We start from the raw sequence: 18,994 nt of genomic DNA, 5'->3' as shown, positions 1-18,994 counted from the left end.
TGTAATAGAAATATATTGTTACTATCTGTGGAATTTCCCCAGAATATTATTCCAAAACTCATTACCGAGTGGAAGTATGCAAAGTATATTGTTTTTAAGGTATTGATATTTACTATCTTATGCATAGATCTAAGAGCAAAACAAGCTGAATTTAGTTTGGGGGTAATTTCTCTAATATGATTTTTCCAATTTAACACATTATCGATTTTTAAGCCAAGGAATTTGGTTGTTGTTGTTGTTTCTTATAGGGATCTATTGTTAATTATTGCGCTTGAAATTTGCGAGGTTGAATTTGGACAGGATTTAAATTGAATTATGTTAGTTTTGTTACAATTTAATACTAATTTATTGACTGAGAACCAATCACATATTTTGAAGAGAATTTCCTCTGCTGAGGATTGGAAGCTAATAATATTGTGTGACTGGGTCCATTTTATAATTCATCACTAATCTATCGGTCTTCATCGATGAAAGTCCGTTGTTCGTGACGTTAGAGATTTTTGTAATGACTGTTGAATTTAGGAACTACCTACTTGATGGCGTGAGTGAGTGGGAGATTTGTAAAAATATTAACTTACATACTATTTGATTGAAATAGTACCTGGTCATTGGTAATCGGTACTGTGGGAACTTTATGGACGCGGAAGACATCATACTGAGTTTCAGTGGAACTAATTAAAAGTAGTTAGGTTCTGATATTGCTGTAGGAGACGTATGCAGTTCAGAAGCGATATTTCGACGTTAAAACCCCGGGAAGACTTGCTCTAGATAACGTTAAAACTCCGGGAAGACTTGCTCTAGATAACGTTAAAACCCCGGGAAGACTTGCTCTTGATAACGTTAAAACCTCGGGAAGACTTGCTATAGATAACGTTAAAACCCCAGGAAGACTAGTTCTTGATAACTTTAAAACCCGGCGAAGACTTGCTATAGATAACGTTAAAACCCCGGAAAGACTTGCTCTATATAACGTTGAAACTCCGGAAAGACTTACTGTAGATAGCGTTAAAACACTGGGAAGTCTTGCTGAGGATAACGTTAAAACCCTGGGAGACTTGCTCTAGATAACGTTAAAACTCCGGGAAGACTTGCTCTAGATAACGTTAAAACCCCGGGAATACTTCCTCTAGATAACGTTGAAACCTCGGGGAAGACTTGCTCTAGATAACGTTAAAACTCGGGGAAAACTTTCTCTAGATAACGTTAAAACTCGGGGAAGACTTGCTCTAGATAACGTTAAAACCCGGGGAAGACTTGCTCTAGATAACGTTAAAACTCTGGGGATGATTGCTCTAGATAACGTTAAAACCCCGGGACGATTTGCTCTAGATAACGTTAAAACCCGGGGAAGACTTGCTCTAGATAACGTTAAAACCCCGGGAAGGCTTGCTCTAGATAACGTTAAAACTCCGGGAACATTAGCTCTTGATAACTTTAAACCCCGGGAAGTCTTATTCTAAATAACGTTAAAAATCCGGGAAGACTTGCTCTAAATAACGTTAAAAATCCGAGAAGACTTGCTCTAGATAACGTTAAAACCCCGGGAAGACTTTCTCTAGATAACGTTAAAAATCCGGGAAGATTTGCTCTTGATAATGTTAAAAATCTGGGAAGACTTGCTCTAGATAATTCTGAAACTCCGGGAAGATTTTCTCTTGATAACGTTAAATCTCCGGGAAGACTTGCTCCGGATAACGTTAAAAGTCCGGGAAGACTTGCTCTAGATAACGTTTTATTTTATCGTTCACAGATTCAGTCTACACTTACCGGGATTTGAATCTGGTCTCAGGCGCGGAAATACAATGCTCTAACCGTTTCATTAATGACATGTATTTACTCAGTATTATTTTTTTAAACAATCTCTCTGATAGTAGCAGTATTGTCTCATGTGCACAAAGACACGTTGAAAACAACGTTTCTTCGCGTATACACTCAAATGCACCTAGAACATGGTAGTTAAACATTAAGCAGATAGGAGAGTACGAGTAAAGAGGATGTCAGAGATATTAACATGACAATATGGCGCATTTCACGAGGAAGAGCGCGCATCGTGGGACACTGGAGATACACGCACATCCACGATATATCTTACGATACGAAACAAGTTTCAGCAATATCGGTTAGAACCATAATTCATAATCGTGCGGCCCTACCTTGCATTCCACGGCCCACGCAAATCACAAATAGCGGGAATATTTATAAGCTTATACGTCAAGGAGCTCAAGTTCTGGCCCGCGGACCACGGCTGGTAAGCGAGGTAGATAACACTGGAAGGTGGAGAAAAAGATAAATGTGGGACGAAGATAATGATGGAGGTAAAGTAGAGAAAATATATGTGGATTGAAATAGGAAAGCAAAATAGAGAAATAATATACAGGGTGTTTCAGAAACACTTTGACGAACCTTGGGGGCATGTTCCTCACAGTATTAAATTGTAACAAAACTAACATAATTCAATTTAAATCCTGTCCAAATTCAACCTTGCAAATTTCAAGCCCAATAATTAATAATAAGTTCGTATTAGAAAAAACAACAACCAAATTCCTTTCTTTAAAAATCGATAATGTGTTAAATTGGAAAAATCATATTAAAGAAATTACCCCCAAACTAAATTCAGTTTGTTTTGCTATTAGATCTATGCAAAAGATAGTAAATATCAATACCTTAAAAACAATATACTTTCCATACTTCCACTCGGTAATGAGTTTTGGAATAATATTCTGGGGAAATTCCACAGATAGTAACAATATATTTCTATTACAAAAAAGAGTAATTAGAATAATAGTAGGTGCCAAATCTAGGGAATCGTGTAGGACTATTTTCAAAAAAACTACAAATAATGCCCATGGCTTGTCAGTATATCTTTTCATTAATAATCTTCCTCGTATGTAATCGTAAAAAACTTTGTAACTAATTCAACAGTTCATAGCATAAATACACGTCAAAAAATGACTTTCATACTCCATCGGCAAGTCTATCGTGCTATCACAAAGGAGTGCGTTATATGGCAGTAAAAATTTTTAACTGCCTCCCTATCGATATAAAAAAATGAAACTCAAAACATAAAATTATTTAGGGCCAAATTAAAGAAGTACCTAATTTCTCACGCCTTCTATTCTGTAGGTGAATTCATGACATTCAATAACACTTCATGAAATTGATACTAAAAGTATGTGTTGTACTAGTAGACTATATTGTAAATATCGTCTGTATATTATATTTCATCTAGACTGTGACTATAAATTAAGATTTTATAATGGTATTAAGTCTTTTGACTTGTTCCATATTCTAGCTGTAAGCATGTATGAATACCATGGAATGTTAATGAATACAATACAATACACCAAAATACGACAAAAAGTTAATATAAACATATGTCCGAAAATCTTTAGGTTTTTCAGTTATTAATGAAAGAACATAATGAAACATCTGTTAGATACTGTCAGCTTGGTAGCAAGTGTTGCAACTTTAATCAATTTAGAAACTCATAACAAATGTTCAAAATGTTCTCCTCTTGCTTACACACACGCATACACTCCTTGGCAACACACAGTCATCTAGGATACAATGGGTGCATCAACAGAGTTGTATCGATAACATCATTCCATTATCTAACAAAATGAATATTATTATCGGTTACAAACTTAAGTTAAGTTGTTGGATTGTACCTCGAAACGCGTTTTAACGTTATCAAGAGCAAGTCTTCCCGGGGTTTTAACGTTATCAAGAGCAAGTCTTCCCGGGGTTTTAACGTTATCAAGAGCAAGTCTTCCCGGGGTTTTAACGTTATTAAGAGCAAGTCTTCCCGGGGTTTTAACGTTATCAAGAGCAAGTCTTCCCGGGATTTTAACGTTATCAAGAGCAAGTCTTCCCGGGGTTTTAACGTTATCAAGAGCAAGTCTTCCCGGGGTTTTAACGTTATCAAGAGCAAGTCTTCCCGGGGTTTTAACGTTATCAAGAGCAAGTCTTCCCGGGGTTTTAACGTTATCAAGAGCAAGTCTTCCCGGGATTTTAACGTTATCAAGAGCAAGTCTTCCCGGGGTTTTAACGTTATCAAGAGCAAGTCTTCCCGGGGTTTTAACGTTATCAAGAGCAAGTCTTCCCGGGATTTTAACGTTATCAAGAGCAAGTCTTCCCGGGGTTTTAACGTTATCAAGAGCAAATCTCCCCGGGGTTTTAACGTTATCAAGAGCAAGTCTTCCCGGGGTTTTAACGTTATCAAGAGCAAGTCTTCCCGGGGTTTTAACGTTATCAAGAGCAAGTCTTCCCGGGGTTTTAACGTTATCAAGAGCAAGTCTTCCCGGGGTTTTAACGTTATCAAGAGCAAGTCTTCCCGGGGTTTTAACGTTATCAAGAGCAAGTCTTCCCGGGGTTTTAACGTTATCAAGAGCAAGTCTTCCCGGGGTTTTAACGTTGAACGTAAACTTTCATTGTTAAGTGTTTCTGAACTGATTAAAGTTGCAACACTTGCTACCAGGCTAACAATATCTAACAGATGTCTAATTATATTCTTTCATTAATGACTAAAAAAACTAAGGATTTTCGGACATATGTTTATATGACCTTTTTTTTCTTGTTTTGGTGTGAGGAACATGCCCCCAAAGTTTGTCAAAGTATTTCTGAAACACTCTGTATAAAGTGTATCATACGTGTCAATTATCACTTTAACCTGGCAGAAGTCGCTATAGCTATAGCCTAAAGCAGTGTTTCCCAAACTTTTTTATCGCGGATTCCTTTCGACTCGAAAAAAAAGATTCACTGATCCTCAAATTAAATTAAATTAAATTAAATTAAATTATTCACTAGATTAATATAGATATAAATTTAATATGCCCTAAGAGAGGCCGCGCGACACGGCTAATTTTATACTCACATTCTTCGCTTTCATGCTTGTAGCGAGGGAAGGTGTCATCATTGTGCGTGGTCACACAAGTTACATTGAATTATGGGCTAACTACTACGGAAAATCGGAAAGAAGCGCACAACAATATTTCTTTACGGTATACTGTTTTGGTTAGGACGTTCAAAGTTGACAGATAGTTAGTTTGAATCTTGCGCTACAGATAAAAATGGCTCGATTAGTGTCACTCTGGTGGAACGAGCAGTAACTACTGAGTAAAGATGGAACGTGTGCTAGCATCGTCTACTTGTGAAGAGCAGCGAGGTGTAGTCCGTTTTTTCTGAGCAAAATAAAGAAAGTCCGAGTGAAATTCACAGGGAATTGTTGGAGGTGTATGGTGCTGATTGTCTGGATCTTAGCAACATCTCCAGGTGGTTCAGGTTCTTAGAAGAGGGCCGAGTAAATCTTACCGACGAAGCACATTCGGCCGATCAGTAACCGCTGCAATTCCACCCATTGTCAGAGGCATCGAGGAAGCAGCCACTCACCCTACAGCCCAGACCTCGCACCGTGTGAGTTTTACCTCTTCGGACCAATGAAAAAATTCCTAGGAGGCCAATGACAAGTGAAATCAATCGTTCGCAGGTGATTATACGCCCAGAAAACTGAGTTTTATGAACGAGGTGTACTGAATCTATTGTCACGATGGGGGAAATGTGTCGAGAGACTTGGTTTCTGTGTTGAAAAGTAGGTAAAACCTCTAACTTTTTCCTGCATTATTTCGTTTTGCTTACCTATTAAATACGTTGCCACAAAACGTTGTTATGCATTACTTTTCGATCCACCCTCATACTAATTAACATCGGCATTTCACTGTGTTTCATATTATTGGTATAGTGAGCATTTGAAATTTTGTCATTTTTACCGGGCGTATCAAAAGTCCGGTAACACTTTCAATATTTTATTACACAAAAACTAAAAATGATAGCACTTTCAAACACACGTCAGGTTAAAGTCAAACTCTCAAAGTTCTGTTTATACCTTACAGTGATTCAATGTGTGAACCACGAGTGACTCGGCAGATGTCCAAACGATAATTAAACTCTTCCCATACCCTTTTCAACATATCCTCTGTGACCGTGGCGGCAGCTTCTCGAAATCTGGTTTTTAGTTCATCTAAATCACGTGGCAAAGGCGGTACAAACACACGGTCCTTTAGCTATTCCCATAGAAAAAAGTCACATGCAGTCATATCGGGTGACCTTGGTGGCCATGTCATGAAACATCTGTCCCTTACTCCAGCACGTCCTATCATACGATCAGACATCTTCGTATTCAGGTAAGCACGAACTGCATTGTGGAAATGTGGCGGAGCCCCAACTTGCTGAAAGATGAAATCGTCATTGAGATCTTGTCTTGTGTCCGCAAAAGAGGAGTGGCCGTCCCAGGGTGAGTGAAGCGAACGTTGAGCGAGTCAGAGAAGCATTCGTAAGGAGCCCGAGGAAATCAGTCCATAGAGCGTCCCGTGAGCTTCAACTTCCTTCAATGACTGTGTGGAGGATTTTCCGTAAGAGGGTGGCTATGAAAGCATACTCACTGCAGCTTCTGCATATGCTAAATGAGGATGACAAACGCAAGCGCTACGAGTTTTCTTGCCAGCTACAACAACAGGCAGCAGACGACGATGACTTATTCAGCCGCTTAATTTTCAGCGACGGAGATGTCTGATCGTTGGATAGGACGTGCTGGAGTAAGGGACAGATGTTTCATGACATGGCCACCAAGGTCACCCGATATGACTGCATGTGACTTTTTTCTATGGGGGTAACTAAATAAATACGATGAATCTACATAATATATGTATAAATAAATACATACATAAATATAATGCCTATTTATAAAGCTTTCATTAAGTAAGGTCTAAGCTATGAACAGCTGTTGTTTAATATTAATTTTAATCTTATTGTTCATGTTATAGTTGTAATCCCCTGGTAGAGGGGCAGAGAAGGCCTGACGGCCTTATCTCTACCAGGTTAAATAAATAAATCTAAAATAAATCTAAATCTAATCTAAAGGACCGTGTGTTTGTACCGCCTTTGCCACGTGATTTAGAGGAACTAAAAACCAGAATTCGAGAAGCTGCCACCACGGTCACAGAGGATATGTTGAAAAGGGTATGGGAAGAGTTTGATTATCGTTTGGACATCTGCCGAGTCACTCGTGGTTCACACATTGAACCTCTGTAAGGTGTAAACAGAACTTTCAGAGTTTGACTTTAGAATGACGTGTGTTTGAAAGTGGTATCATTAATAGTTTTTGTGTAATAAAATATTGAAATTGATACCGGGCATTTGATATGCCCTGTATTTCACCAGGAATGCCGGAACTGGTGCGGAGAAAGACGTAGTGTAAGCCTACGTCAAAAATATATTTTAGGAAAATAAATACGATGAATCTACATAATATATGTATAAATAAATACATACATAAATATAATGCCTATTTATAAAGCTTTCATTAAGTAAGGTCTAAGCTATGAACAGCTGTTGTTTAGACTAAATCAAGCAACACACCCGTCAATAGAGTCCTTAAGTAATCAAACAAGATGAAAGATGTCTTAGGTGACACTAAAATACTTATGGCCTCGCTCTAAGACATTTAAATGCCTTTCCCTTATCCAATTAACGATCCTAGGAAGTGAGGTTATGTTACTGCTGTTCATTTGTTATCTGCATTCAACTGTTATTTCGCTCTCGGAATTGTCGATAAGGGAAATCATTTACAATCTGCCTTGGACTTGGTTTCTTATAGACACGTAATTAATTTTGTATATAATTGGTTCTGTTATAGAGCGCCATTGTTATTCCTTATATCCACGTAACTACTTCATTTATTTGCTGTTGTGTGTCTAACGAAGAGGGAAAGTGAATAAATTTACTAACGTTTTATTATGCTTGAATGCAATAAATTATAAGAAGGACACATCTGGGGATTTTAAGCTAATTCATAAAGGATTTAAAGGCGGTATATCATTGCCGTAAAAGTAGATAAATTTACGTCCATAGTGTTGTATAATAAATTTATACGATTCTAATAAAACTTCCGTTAACCGGACGCAAATTTGATTGGCTTTCTACGTTGAAGGTCTGGGTTCAAATCCGGGTGGCTCCAAATTGGAAAAACACATGTTTTCTAGTAAGGTACGTGAAGGTAATATGGCCATCTTAATGTGAATTAATTTTTTTCATGACTGTCTTATTCCCTAAATAAAAAGTTCGTGTATTTGCATGAACTTTGTATTATTATTATTATTATTATTATTATTATTATTATTATTATTATTGTTATTATTATTATTATTATTATTATTATTATTACTTACTTACTTACTTACTTACTCACTGGCTTTTAAGGAACCCGCAGGTTCATTGCCGCCCTCACATGAGCCCGCCATTGGTCCCTATCCTCCCTCAAATCCATTTTAATATTATCTTCCCATCTACGTCTCGGCCTCCCCAAGGTCGTTTACCTTCGGCCTCCCAACTAACACTCTATATGCATTTTTGGATTCGCCCATATGTGCTACAATGCCCTGCACATCTCAAACGTCTGGATTTGATGTTTATAATTACGTCAGGTGAAGAATATAATGCGTGTAGCTCTGCGTTGTGTAACTTTCTACATTCTCCTGTAACTTCATCCCTCTTAGCCCCAAATATTTTCCTAAGAACCTTTTTCTCAAATACCCTTAACCTATTTTCCCCTCTCAAAGTGAGAGTCCAAGTTTCACAGCTAAACAGAACACCCGGTAATATAACTGTTTTATAAATTCTAACTTTCAGATATTTTGTCAGCAGAGTAGATGAGAAAAGCTTCTCAACCGAATAATAATAATAATAATAATAATAATAATAATAATAACAATAACAATAATAATAATAATAATGATAATGATAATATTATTATTATTATTATTATCTTTCTACAGTTATATTTCGTTGTCTCTCACTACAGTAAACCAAATATTCTGCAGGTAATGTACCCAGATACCTTCTTAATAACTGGGTACGTAAAACAATGGGAACGCTAGATCTCTGTAGCGGATTCCTGTGCACTGTCTTCACGGGTGGGACCATTTCATGGAATCGTGGATCAGCACATTCCACTCCGATCTTCGAGGAACAGTACGCACTGGGAGAATCGGTCCATATTGTTTTTATTTTATTTTACGAAGAACAGTACTAATCTTGTAAGTATTTCGGACAAAAGGTTCGAGATTCAGTCGCTGGCTAATATTCTGTGATATTTAGGCTACCTTAAAATGGCGTATCTGGAGCAAATTATCGCCGATTACAAGTCAATTAAGAGGACAGTTGGATGATCATAGCAACCGAAGGCAGGAAAGTCTTAGAAACTTGCAAGTAAACATTATATCAGAGATAGAAAGTGACACATTGTTCATCACTGTTTTTTTATCTTCTAAATAAGATATCAATAGTAATGTAAGTGCTGATACTTTTCTGGTAATAACTAGAGCTTAATGAATATTTCTTGTCATAATACTCATAATAAATATTTCGAGATCCTAGATAGAGGAGTAGCTATATTATGATAACAAAAAGTGTCTAATAGAGAATTATATAACCGGAGAACATTACTTATTAGCACGAATAAAATAAAATAAAATAATTCCATCGGCAATAACAGGATCCATTACACAACTGGATTGCTTGCCTACTTCTGATTTATTTATTTATTTGTTTATTCATGTATTCACCTATTCATTTTTTTTCATTTTTCATTCATTCATTTATTTATACATTTATTTATTTACCTATGTATATGGGTACTTATATACTTAATTATTTATTTACTTCTATATGTGTGTTGATTGATATATCGATTTACCTATTTATTTATTTATCTATCTATTAATATATTTGTAGAGGTATAAATAAATAAATAAATGTATTTATTTATTTATCGATTTAGCTATTTATTTACTTATTATTTATTTATTTATTTATCGATTGATTGTTTTATCAATTTATGTATTTATTTACCTACCTAACTACTTACCTACCTGTCTATGTGTATGTCTAATTGTTTATCTATCTGTCTGTCTGTCTATCAATTGATTGATTGAATGATTCATCAATTTATCTATTATTTATTTAACGATTGATTGATCGATTTAGCTATTTATTCATTTATCTATTATTTATTTATTTATTAGTCCACACCTGTGGAGTAACGGTCAGCGCGTCTGGCTGTGAAACCAGGTGGCCCGGGTTCGAATCCTGGTAGGGGCAAGTCACCTGGTTGAGGTTTTTTCCGGGGTTTTCCCTCAACCCAATACGAGCAAATGCTGGGTAACTTTCGGTGCTGGACCCCGGACTTATTTCACCGGCATTATCACCTTCATATCATTCAGACGCTAAATAACCTAGATGTTGATACAGCGTCGTAAAATAACCCAATAAAATAAAAAAATAAAATATTTATTTATTTATCTATTTACTTATTTGTTTATTTATTTATTCACTTATTATTTATTTATTTATTTATAGGCCTATATATACATATTTCTTATTTATTTTTAGATATTTTATTGGCATAGCTAAAGGTCTAAGGTCTTCTCTTCCACTCAACCATAAAAAACATAGCAAACATAAAAATAACAGCAATACAGCAACACCTCGACATTTCCACCAATTCATAATTATTATGAGGTTAATTGATTCTATCTGTGACATAATATCTCAGGGGTAAGTTTTTTTTTTTTAAGATGAGTCTTTTCTTTAAAATCATCATTATGTCTTGGTCGCTGTTTATAATATCATTCTTCTCAAAACCCCAAACGAAGAAATCGGGTCGCGTCACGTATGAGTGTTTCACGAAATGGGTTAAAGAAAAGCAATGTATTGTAAAAACATTAATTATAATCAACAATTTTAGCTCATTTTTCCGAGAAGTAAAAGTTATTGAAGTCCTATAAGAACTTTGATACAGCCGAGATCAGTTGGTAGAGAAGGGGCTACCTTTACCTTTAAAAGATCTTGGTCAAGATACTCTATGTTAAAATAAACGTTAGCTATTAAAACAAAAATTTCATATGGATATGAAGAAGAAAGGCGATCGGGTAGCTCAGTTAGTAGAGCAGCAGGCTACGGACTGAAGGTCCGGAGTTCGATCCCAGATGTTGACGGGATTTTCTCGTGACCAAACTTCCAGGAAGGCCCTAAGGTTCACTTTCACTCAGTCTCCTATCAGATAGTATCGTGGTTTTTCAGGTGGTAAAAGGCGGTCGGAGCGTGGTGCCGACCACACCACCTCATTCTATTGCCGAAGTCAAAGAATGCGTGCAACTTACCTCCTTGTCCCCATGTGCCTCATAGAATGTATGGGAATACTTTTACTTTTTAAAGAAGAAAATTTTTGTCAAAATAATCGGATCTATGTAAATTCGCTTTAATTTTTGGAAATTTGATGTTCTTATCTCCGGTTTAGGACTTTTCGTACCCGAAAACTAGCACCACGGACATTTCGTCACAGACAATTTGTCACACTGATTGTTGGTATCGACGTAATTTGGTCATAGGTACAATATCTACCAAAAAACATTTTGCCATAGGGAATTTTGGTCATAGGCGTAACATCTATCAAAAATACATTTCTTCTATGACAATGTTCCTAAATACACCCTGTTTACACTGAAAGGGACAACCACATAACTAGAATAAAATACAAAAGATTAGTGAAACCAGCTGAAGATAAATAATCAAGGAACATAGAAACATAAAACTCTGGTAATACCATTATCTCGGATAATGCTCAGTTCTCACCATTTATTATTCTGGTTTTCTGAAACTGAGTTTTCGTTTCAGCTTACATTTGGTCATTATCTCTATCATAGATGGCTTTATAACTTGAATCTAATGGTTTCTTGCTTAATCAAGAAAAAAAAACTATCAACATAACTTTCAGCCTAAATTGTCTAATAAATAAGGACAACAGACTCAACTACACAAAATTTCTAGGACTTTCTATAGACTCCAGTTTAACATGGGATAAGCACACCGAATACATATGCACAAAGCTATCAAGAGTTTTATATTTGTTAAAGAAATTAACGACATGCGTTTCTCAGAATTATTTAAGATGTGCCTACTTTTCTTTCTTTCAGTCTATAATCCGATATGCCCTAATTTTCTGGGGAAATGGAACCAAAATTGGAAGCGTCTTGATTTTACAAAAGAAAGCCATTAGAATTTTATGTAAATGAAACTATCTGGAACATTGTCGGCCACTTTTTAGACAATCACGGATTTTAACAATCATAAATTTGTGTATATATATATATATATATATATATATATGATCTAGTACTTTACACTCGACAAAATATCGACCATTACTCATTAGTGGCCAATATACATGATCATGAAATTAGAAATAGTGAACAAATTAATATTCCACATTGTAGATTACACAAGAACAGAAACTTTTTAATTATGGGGATGAAATTATATAATAAGCTCCCAAGTCAATATTATAAATTACCAATCAATAGCTTCAAAACTACATTTTACAATTGGTTATTAAATAATCCTTTTTATTCTGTTGCTGAGTTTTTCAACACAAATTTGTATGGAATTGTATTTTAATAAATAAGTTTAATTGCAATTTAGTTAGTTTTCTTTAATTTAAAAGTTTCAAATTATTTCATGCTTTCATTGTATTATTTAAATTTTACTGTTTCTTTTATTAGAGTTTTTTTTTTAAGTAGTTATATGTTTTTCAATGCATTCTGACGAAGCCTAAAACTGTATGTCTAATGGCCAAATAAATTGAATTGAATTGAATTGAATCGAATTAAATTTTTCATACCGAGTTACGTAAATAATAATGGCAAATAACTGACTGTTTATGAATATATATAAATTTACGAGTGCGCGTAGGTAAGGTGCGTGCAAATAGTTTACCTTCGCTAATATGTTTTCGCGGGATATCAGCCGAGTTAAGATTTTGGAATGCTCCAAGCTTTCGACTGCTATCTCTGCAGCCATCTTCAGGGAAGTGATGTCCGAACAGAAAGTCGAAAGGTTATATAGATGTTAGGCTGTCTCAGGTGAAACGGGATTGGTTGGCGGATCGGCCATCACTTCCCTGAAGATGGCTGCAGAGATAGCAGTCGAAAGCTTGGAGCATTCCAAAATCTTAACTCGGCTGATATCCCGCGAAAACATATTAGCGAACCAACGCCGAGAAAGCCTCAAATCATACAGTTTACCTTCGGTTAAGTTATATCGAGTGTTGACTAGAAACTCAGAAAGAAACCTGAAACGAAGTATGAAGTGAAGGATTTGTTATTGGTTTTGATGACACAAAATATAAATGTGATAATTCACAATCTTTGTTTTTTATTTTACAAAAAAGAAAATTTGGAGGTTTGCGCAACAAAATCCTGAAAATATGGTCATCACTAGGGACCGGATTTTTATGTAATTACATATCATATTACTTTCAACCTAACCGTATATAAATAACAAATCTTTGCGAATCTTGTAATTACCATTAATATATTACTATATTTATCTTTCGATAAATTATTGTGGCTCAGGTTAAATGAGAGGAGAAAGTTACATTCCCTTTCTCTCTTATACCGAATTTTGCACACCTCTACTCCCTCTTACTTATCTGTCCGATTCCACAGTCTTTCTCGGTATCATAACTTATATACTCGGTCACAATATGGTAACACGCTAGAAATACCACCCCACACATCATCTCTTTATTCTTCATCTTTCACTGTTGCTACTTCTCGTCACTGGAATTCTCTGCCGCCTGAAGTCAAGGGCTGCCGAACTTTAATTTCCTTTAAATGTAAATTAGAAAAATATCTTATGGTGAGTTGCCAGACCTAACGCGTTGCAAATATTTAATGGAATGTGTTCCACTGTATTTATTTTTTTTATTTTTTTTTTGTTTCTTATTTGTATTGTGTAATCATGTAAATCGTGTTTATTTATCACTTAACGCCAATATGTAACCCACTGTGTTGTCTTTTTATTATTAATCTATTTTTTGTGTACATTTTATTCAATTGTCGGTTTCTGGTTTAATTATGTAAATCCTACTTAATTGTAATCTAATACTAATATGTATAGACCTACTAATGTTTATTTTTATTTTTACTGTGTAGATTTTTTTTATTGAATTATCGGCTTCTGTTTTTATGTGATTCGTATTTGATTCTAACAACATTAATATGTATTCCACTATGTTTATTTATTTTATGAGGTAAATTTTTATGTAACTACTTCTTTTGATCTCATTATGTACCTAAATCGTATCAGTATGTAATTACTTAATTCCGATCCAGTTTTATGTTCAACTGTGTAAGCAAGTTTTAATCCTGGTTGAGTGTAAGAGAAGGCCTTACGGCCTTAACTCTGCCAGTTAAATAAAGCCATTATTATTATTATTATTATTATTATTATTATTATTACTACATTGATATTACATAGAAATCCGGTCCCTAGTCATCACATATATTTGTCTGCATTCTAGTGTTGATCCAAGAAAGATAAAAATATCTAGATGATGATGTAGTGCTTAAAGAAGAAGATAGCTGACAATCACTATATCGACTACAAGTACCTATCTGGAATCGAACTGTGGTCTCTTCTGTGAGAACCTGTCAGCTGTCTCAGAATGGTTGTTGAGCTGTTGTTGTCCTGTGCCGGTGCAAGCATTGCCGTCGCCATATAGACGATCTGTGTGTTAAGTCCGTTGTATTCAGACTTAACGATCTCCCGTCATAAACGAGGGGTGCTTAATGAGTTATAACCTGGGATCTACGAGACCAATCAGAACCGCTACAAGAAAGAGAAAGGCAGGTCTAAACAACACCTCTGTGCGGTCTCACGGTATCAAAGAACGCCTTTCTCCCCCTCCTAGGCGCCGTTTCATTTCTTTTTTCATAGTTGGTGACATTGTGCTGACCCGGGCTGCACCTTCCTCATACAGTTACTGTAAATTAGATCTGGGTTTAAGAAATTAAAGCTGGAACTGTTAAGGCCCGATTGTATAAACCATTTAATCTTAGATGAGAGGTTAAATTGATCCTTGTTCTAGCTGAACTTGAAATTTTGTGGGATGAAAGAGTAGGATGAAAGAGTAATGGAACGGAGAAAAATTCTCTCCGGCACCGGGATTTGAACCCAGGTTTTCAGCTCTACATGCTGATGCTTTATCCACTAAGCCACACCGGATATCCATCCCGGTGTCGGACAGAATTGTCTCAGTTTAAGTTCCAACTCTTGGGTTCCCTCTAGTACCCGCCCTCTTCACTACTTCATAGATGTCTATGAACGTAGGACCGAAGTCTACACATGTGCTGAGGTGCACTCGTTATGAGTGAAAATATCATATGTACTTCGGTACATTAAAATAATAATAAAATAATATAAATAATATATAAAATAATAATATATTGGAATTTTGTGTTGTATAAAGTCTAATCTGAGATTAATTTGTCTCAAACTAAAGTCAACTTTGACTGAAGAAATTTCTCCGATTAAGTTAGATGATCCAGTTCAGTTATTTCTTTTCTGTTTGAAATATACGAGTGGCAGATTATGCAAATAAAATATCCATTATTATTATTATTAATATTAATAAGTATGGTAGGTACATTTATATATATATATTTTTTTTTTCAATTTCTTAACTTAATACACAAACAATCTTATATTTTATAAGGCTCTGTCGTGTTCAGCAGTATCAAATAACATAACCTATAATTATATTATGTTTATAACAACCATTAATTATTAATGGATATGATAGGTACATTCATAAATTTTCAATTAACTGTATTACTAAACGAAAATTGTCATTTTATAAAGCTTTATTATGTTTAGCAATATCAAACACCATAACATGATAACAATTTGGAGAACAGTCAACCTTCTTCTTATTGTCCGCCATTATTTACATTGCACAAAACAAACCAGTGTCACCAACAGAGTGTACGGAAAGTCGCCAAGAAGTAGTTGTAAAGTCGCTAGATTTCTCATTATCAACAAAGAAAGATTAAATTTTGTCACTATGGGGTGCTAAAAAGATCGCTAAATCCCTATTTAAGCAATATAAAAGTTAAAAGAAATTGTTGTTGAAAAAGAGTTAAAGTCGCTGGATTGGCAAAACTGAACAAACCTGTACAACATGGTCCGCGCATCACATATTTCACCTGTTTATGCGATGTTGCCAAATCCTTTTCACGTGAACTTAGATTGCATTTGAACCAAAGTAAACTGATCGCAGAAAAATTTTATACAATAGAAGAAGTGTCTGAACTCTGTCCACTTTTCGATCTTCGATCAAAGTTGATCTTTAGTCAGGGAGTTTTATACAATTGGGAAGAAGTGTAACATTGCGGAGATCTGCGGATAACACTGTGGCACAGGATGTCCGAACAATTTCGTAAGGATTACAATGTGAAGAGAGGTCAAAGTCCAAGAATTTGAGACGTAACAATTGTATGCGTTTAGGACTAATTTGTCTCCGAACACAAATTTTCATAAAGCCTTTCTGGAACACACAATACACAGTAAAGTTGCCTACTTTTTAAAGCAATTTTTATTCAGGCTATTTCGTTTATTTGACGTCATGCATTTTCGACCACTGAAGTGTAATAAAATTTTGAATTCCACCCAATCACAGTCAGACATCGCGATAATTTTTGCAGCTAGATTATCGCTAACAATTTATCGCATGGTCGTTCTTTTGTTTAGTCGGTGTCGCAACTATTTCCTCGTAAATCGATGAGCATGAATTCATTAATATGCATATACACGGTTAAACGTTTCTTTCAAATTTACGCACTTTATCTCTTTGTTTACCTTATATAAAATTATTCATCCATTCAATGGTGCGGTAATTAATTAATTTATGTATTTATTTATTTATATCTTTATTTATACATTTATAGGCTATATATTTATTTATTCATTCATTCATTTATTATATTTATTTATTTATTTATTTATTTATTTATTTATTTATTTATTTATTTATTTATTTATTTACTGAACTGCAGCATTGTATTGTTCACCTAACATATTTATTTTAGAAACATTAAAATCCAGACAGAAATTGACAGGACATGGAGCACGTATAGCTGAATCCAGAAATACATATAGAATGATAGTTGGAAGACCTAAGGGAAAAAGACCTTTGGGGAGGCGGAGACATAGATGGGAGGATTATTTTAAAATGGATTTGAAGGAGGTGGGATATGATGGTATGGACTGGATTAATCTTGCTCAGGATAGGAACAGATGGCGACCTTATGTGAGAGCGGCAATGAACCCCCGGGTTCCTTAAAGGCTATTTGTAACTAAGTAAGTATTTCTTTACTTATTAGTTAATTTATTTATTTACTAGATCTCTTCAATCTTCAAAAGTAATTTATTTGGCTTATAATTTATTTCTCCGATCATTTACCTATCTTGAAGAATTTCTTTAAATTAAATCTCTATTTACTGACAATTTTTTTACGAAATATATTATATCAATTATTTTTCTCTTCTTCCACTTATCGATTCATAAACTCTACAATTCTACTTCTTCTTCTCCTCCGTTTATCCCCCTCCTTTGCTTTGTTGTTTTCCATCTTATTTTCCTTTTCTCTTCCTCCTACTTTACCCCATTTTTCTATCTCTACTTTCCGAATTGTTCTTTTTATTTTCCAGATTGTTTCTTCTTCTTCTTATTCTAGCTTTCCCCTCATTTTCCTTTACGTTTTCCCTTCTCTTTTTCTTCTTCTTTCCCTCCGTTTATTCCCCCTCCTTGTCTTTTCCTTAAATAATTCTTCTGCTTTAATCTTAGTTTCTCTTCTTTATTTTGCTCTTATTTCCAGTCTTTTTCCTTTTTCATCCTATTTTCTCTTCTCCTTTTCCCTTTTATCCTGTCTTGTAATAATTTTTTTTTCCTCCGTTACTCCTCCAAAATTATTATTTTCTATTTTCTTCACCCTCCTTTATCCTAATTCTTCTCCGCTTCTTCTTTTCTGTTCTACTTTTCCTTGTATTTTCCTTTTTATTCATTTCTATTTCTCGTACTTCTCATTTCCCTCTTCTCTTACTGCCTTCTCATTCCAAAAAAACTCCTCTTCCTAATCTTGTTCATTTAACCCCTTCATTTTCTCTTCTCTTTTCCCTTTTCTAAACTCATTTCTTCCTTTTTTCCTCATTGTGTCCCTTCTTGTGCCTTCTTTTTCTGTTCTTTCATTCCTCCTTCATCGTCCTTTCCTCTTGTTTCCTTGCATATCTTCGTTTTCTTTTGCTTGTCCTTTTTATCTTTTTTTCCCTATAATCATCATTCTTTTTCTCCCCTAATTATTTCCTCTTACTCCTCTTTTAGTCATCTTTTTCCTCTGCTTGTATCTTTCTTCTCCCTTTACCTTTCTTCCATTTCCTTTCTCTCTTTGTTGTTTTCCACCAACATTACCATTAATATCCTCTTCATCACTTTCATCCTCTCGTCATTCTCTTTCTTCTTACTAAATTCATGAGCCAGTATTCGAATCCAAGACTATGCTTGCGAATGCACTTAAATATTGCAAGGCGCATATTCTCAAAATGTAACACTTCCATCAAGAAGAAGCTGTAGCAATTCAGAGGGCGTTATTAGCGAAAACAAGGCACGTTTCGATAGCCATTTGAGTGATAATTAAATTGTTGGACTATTCACTGCATTACAATCCACGCAGAGAGAACACTAAAGATTAATTAAGGAATCTGAAGCACTTTACGATCGATCAGTTTTGTTCAAATGGCCACAGCTAAAGTTTCCGTCGTGGTAACACGTCAGATAAGATAAAACGAACCATGCGCTGTAACGCGTAATAAAACTGGCGCTGCCGATAAGTAAATAAGGGGCCGGTCTGTGAGAGTCCCTGTCGTTTAATTGTTTCAACATCCTGTAGCTGGCAGCGTTCAATCCCAGACAGTCGATGTCGTCTACCTAATCAACATTTAAAAAAGTTTTCGTTATTGTCGCTAACTTTGGCTGAAAGTGGAAACTCGCTCTGATGAATTAGGTCAATGGAACTCTGAAGAGCAGGAATTAAGTTTTATTGACGGC

The sequence above is a fragment of the Periplaneta americana genome, chromosome 14 (genome assembly GCF_040183065.1).
Source record: "Periplaneta americana isolate PAMFEO1 chromosome 14, P.americana_PAMFEO1_priV1, whole genome shotgun sequence".
In the NCBI taxonomy this organism is placed as follows: Eukaryota; Metazoa; Arthropoda; class Insecta; order Blattodea; family Blattidae; genus Periplaneta; species Periplaneta americana.
Note: the sequence above shows the minus strand (reverse complement) of the source record.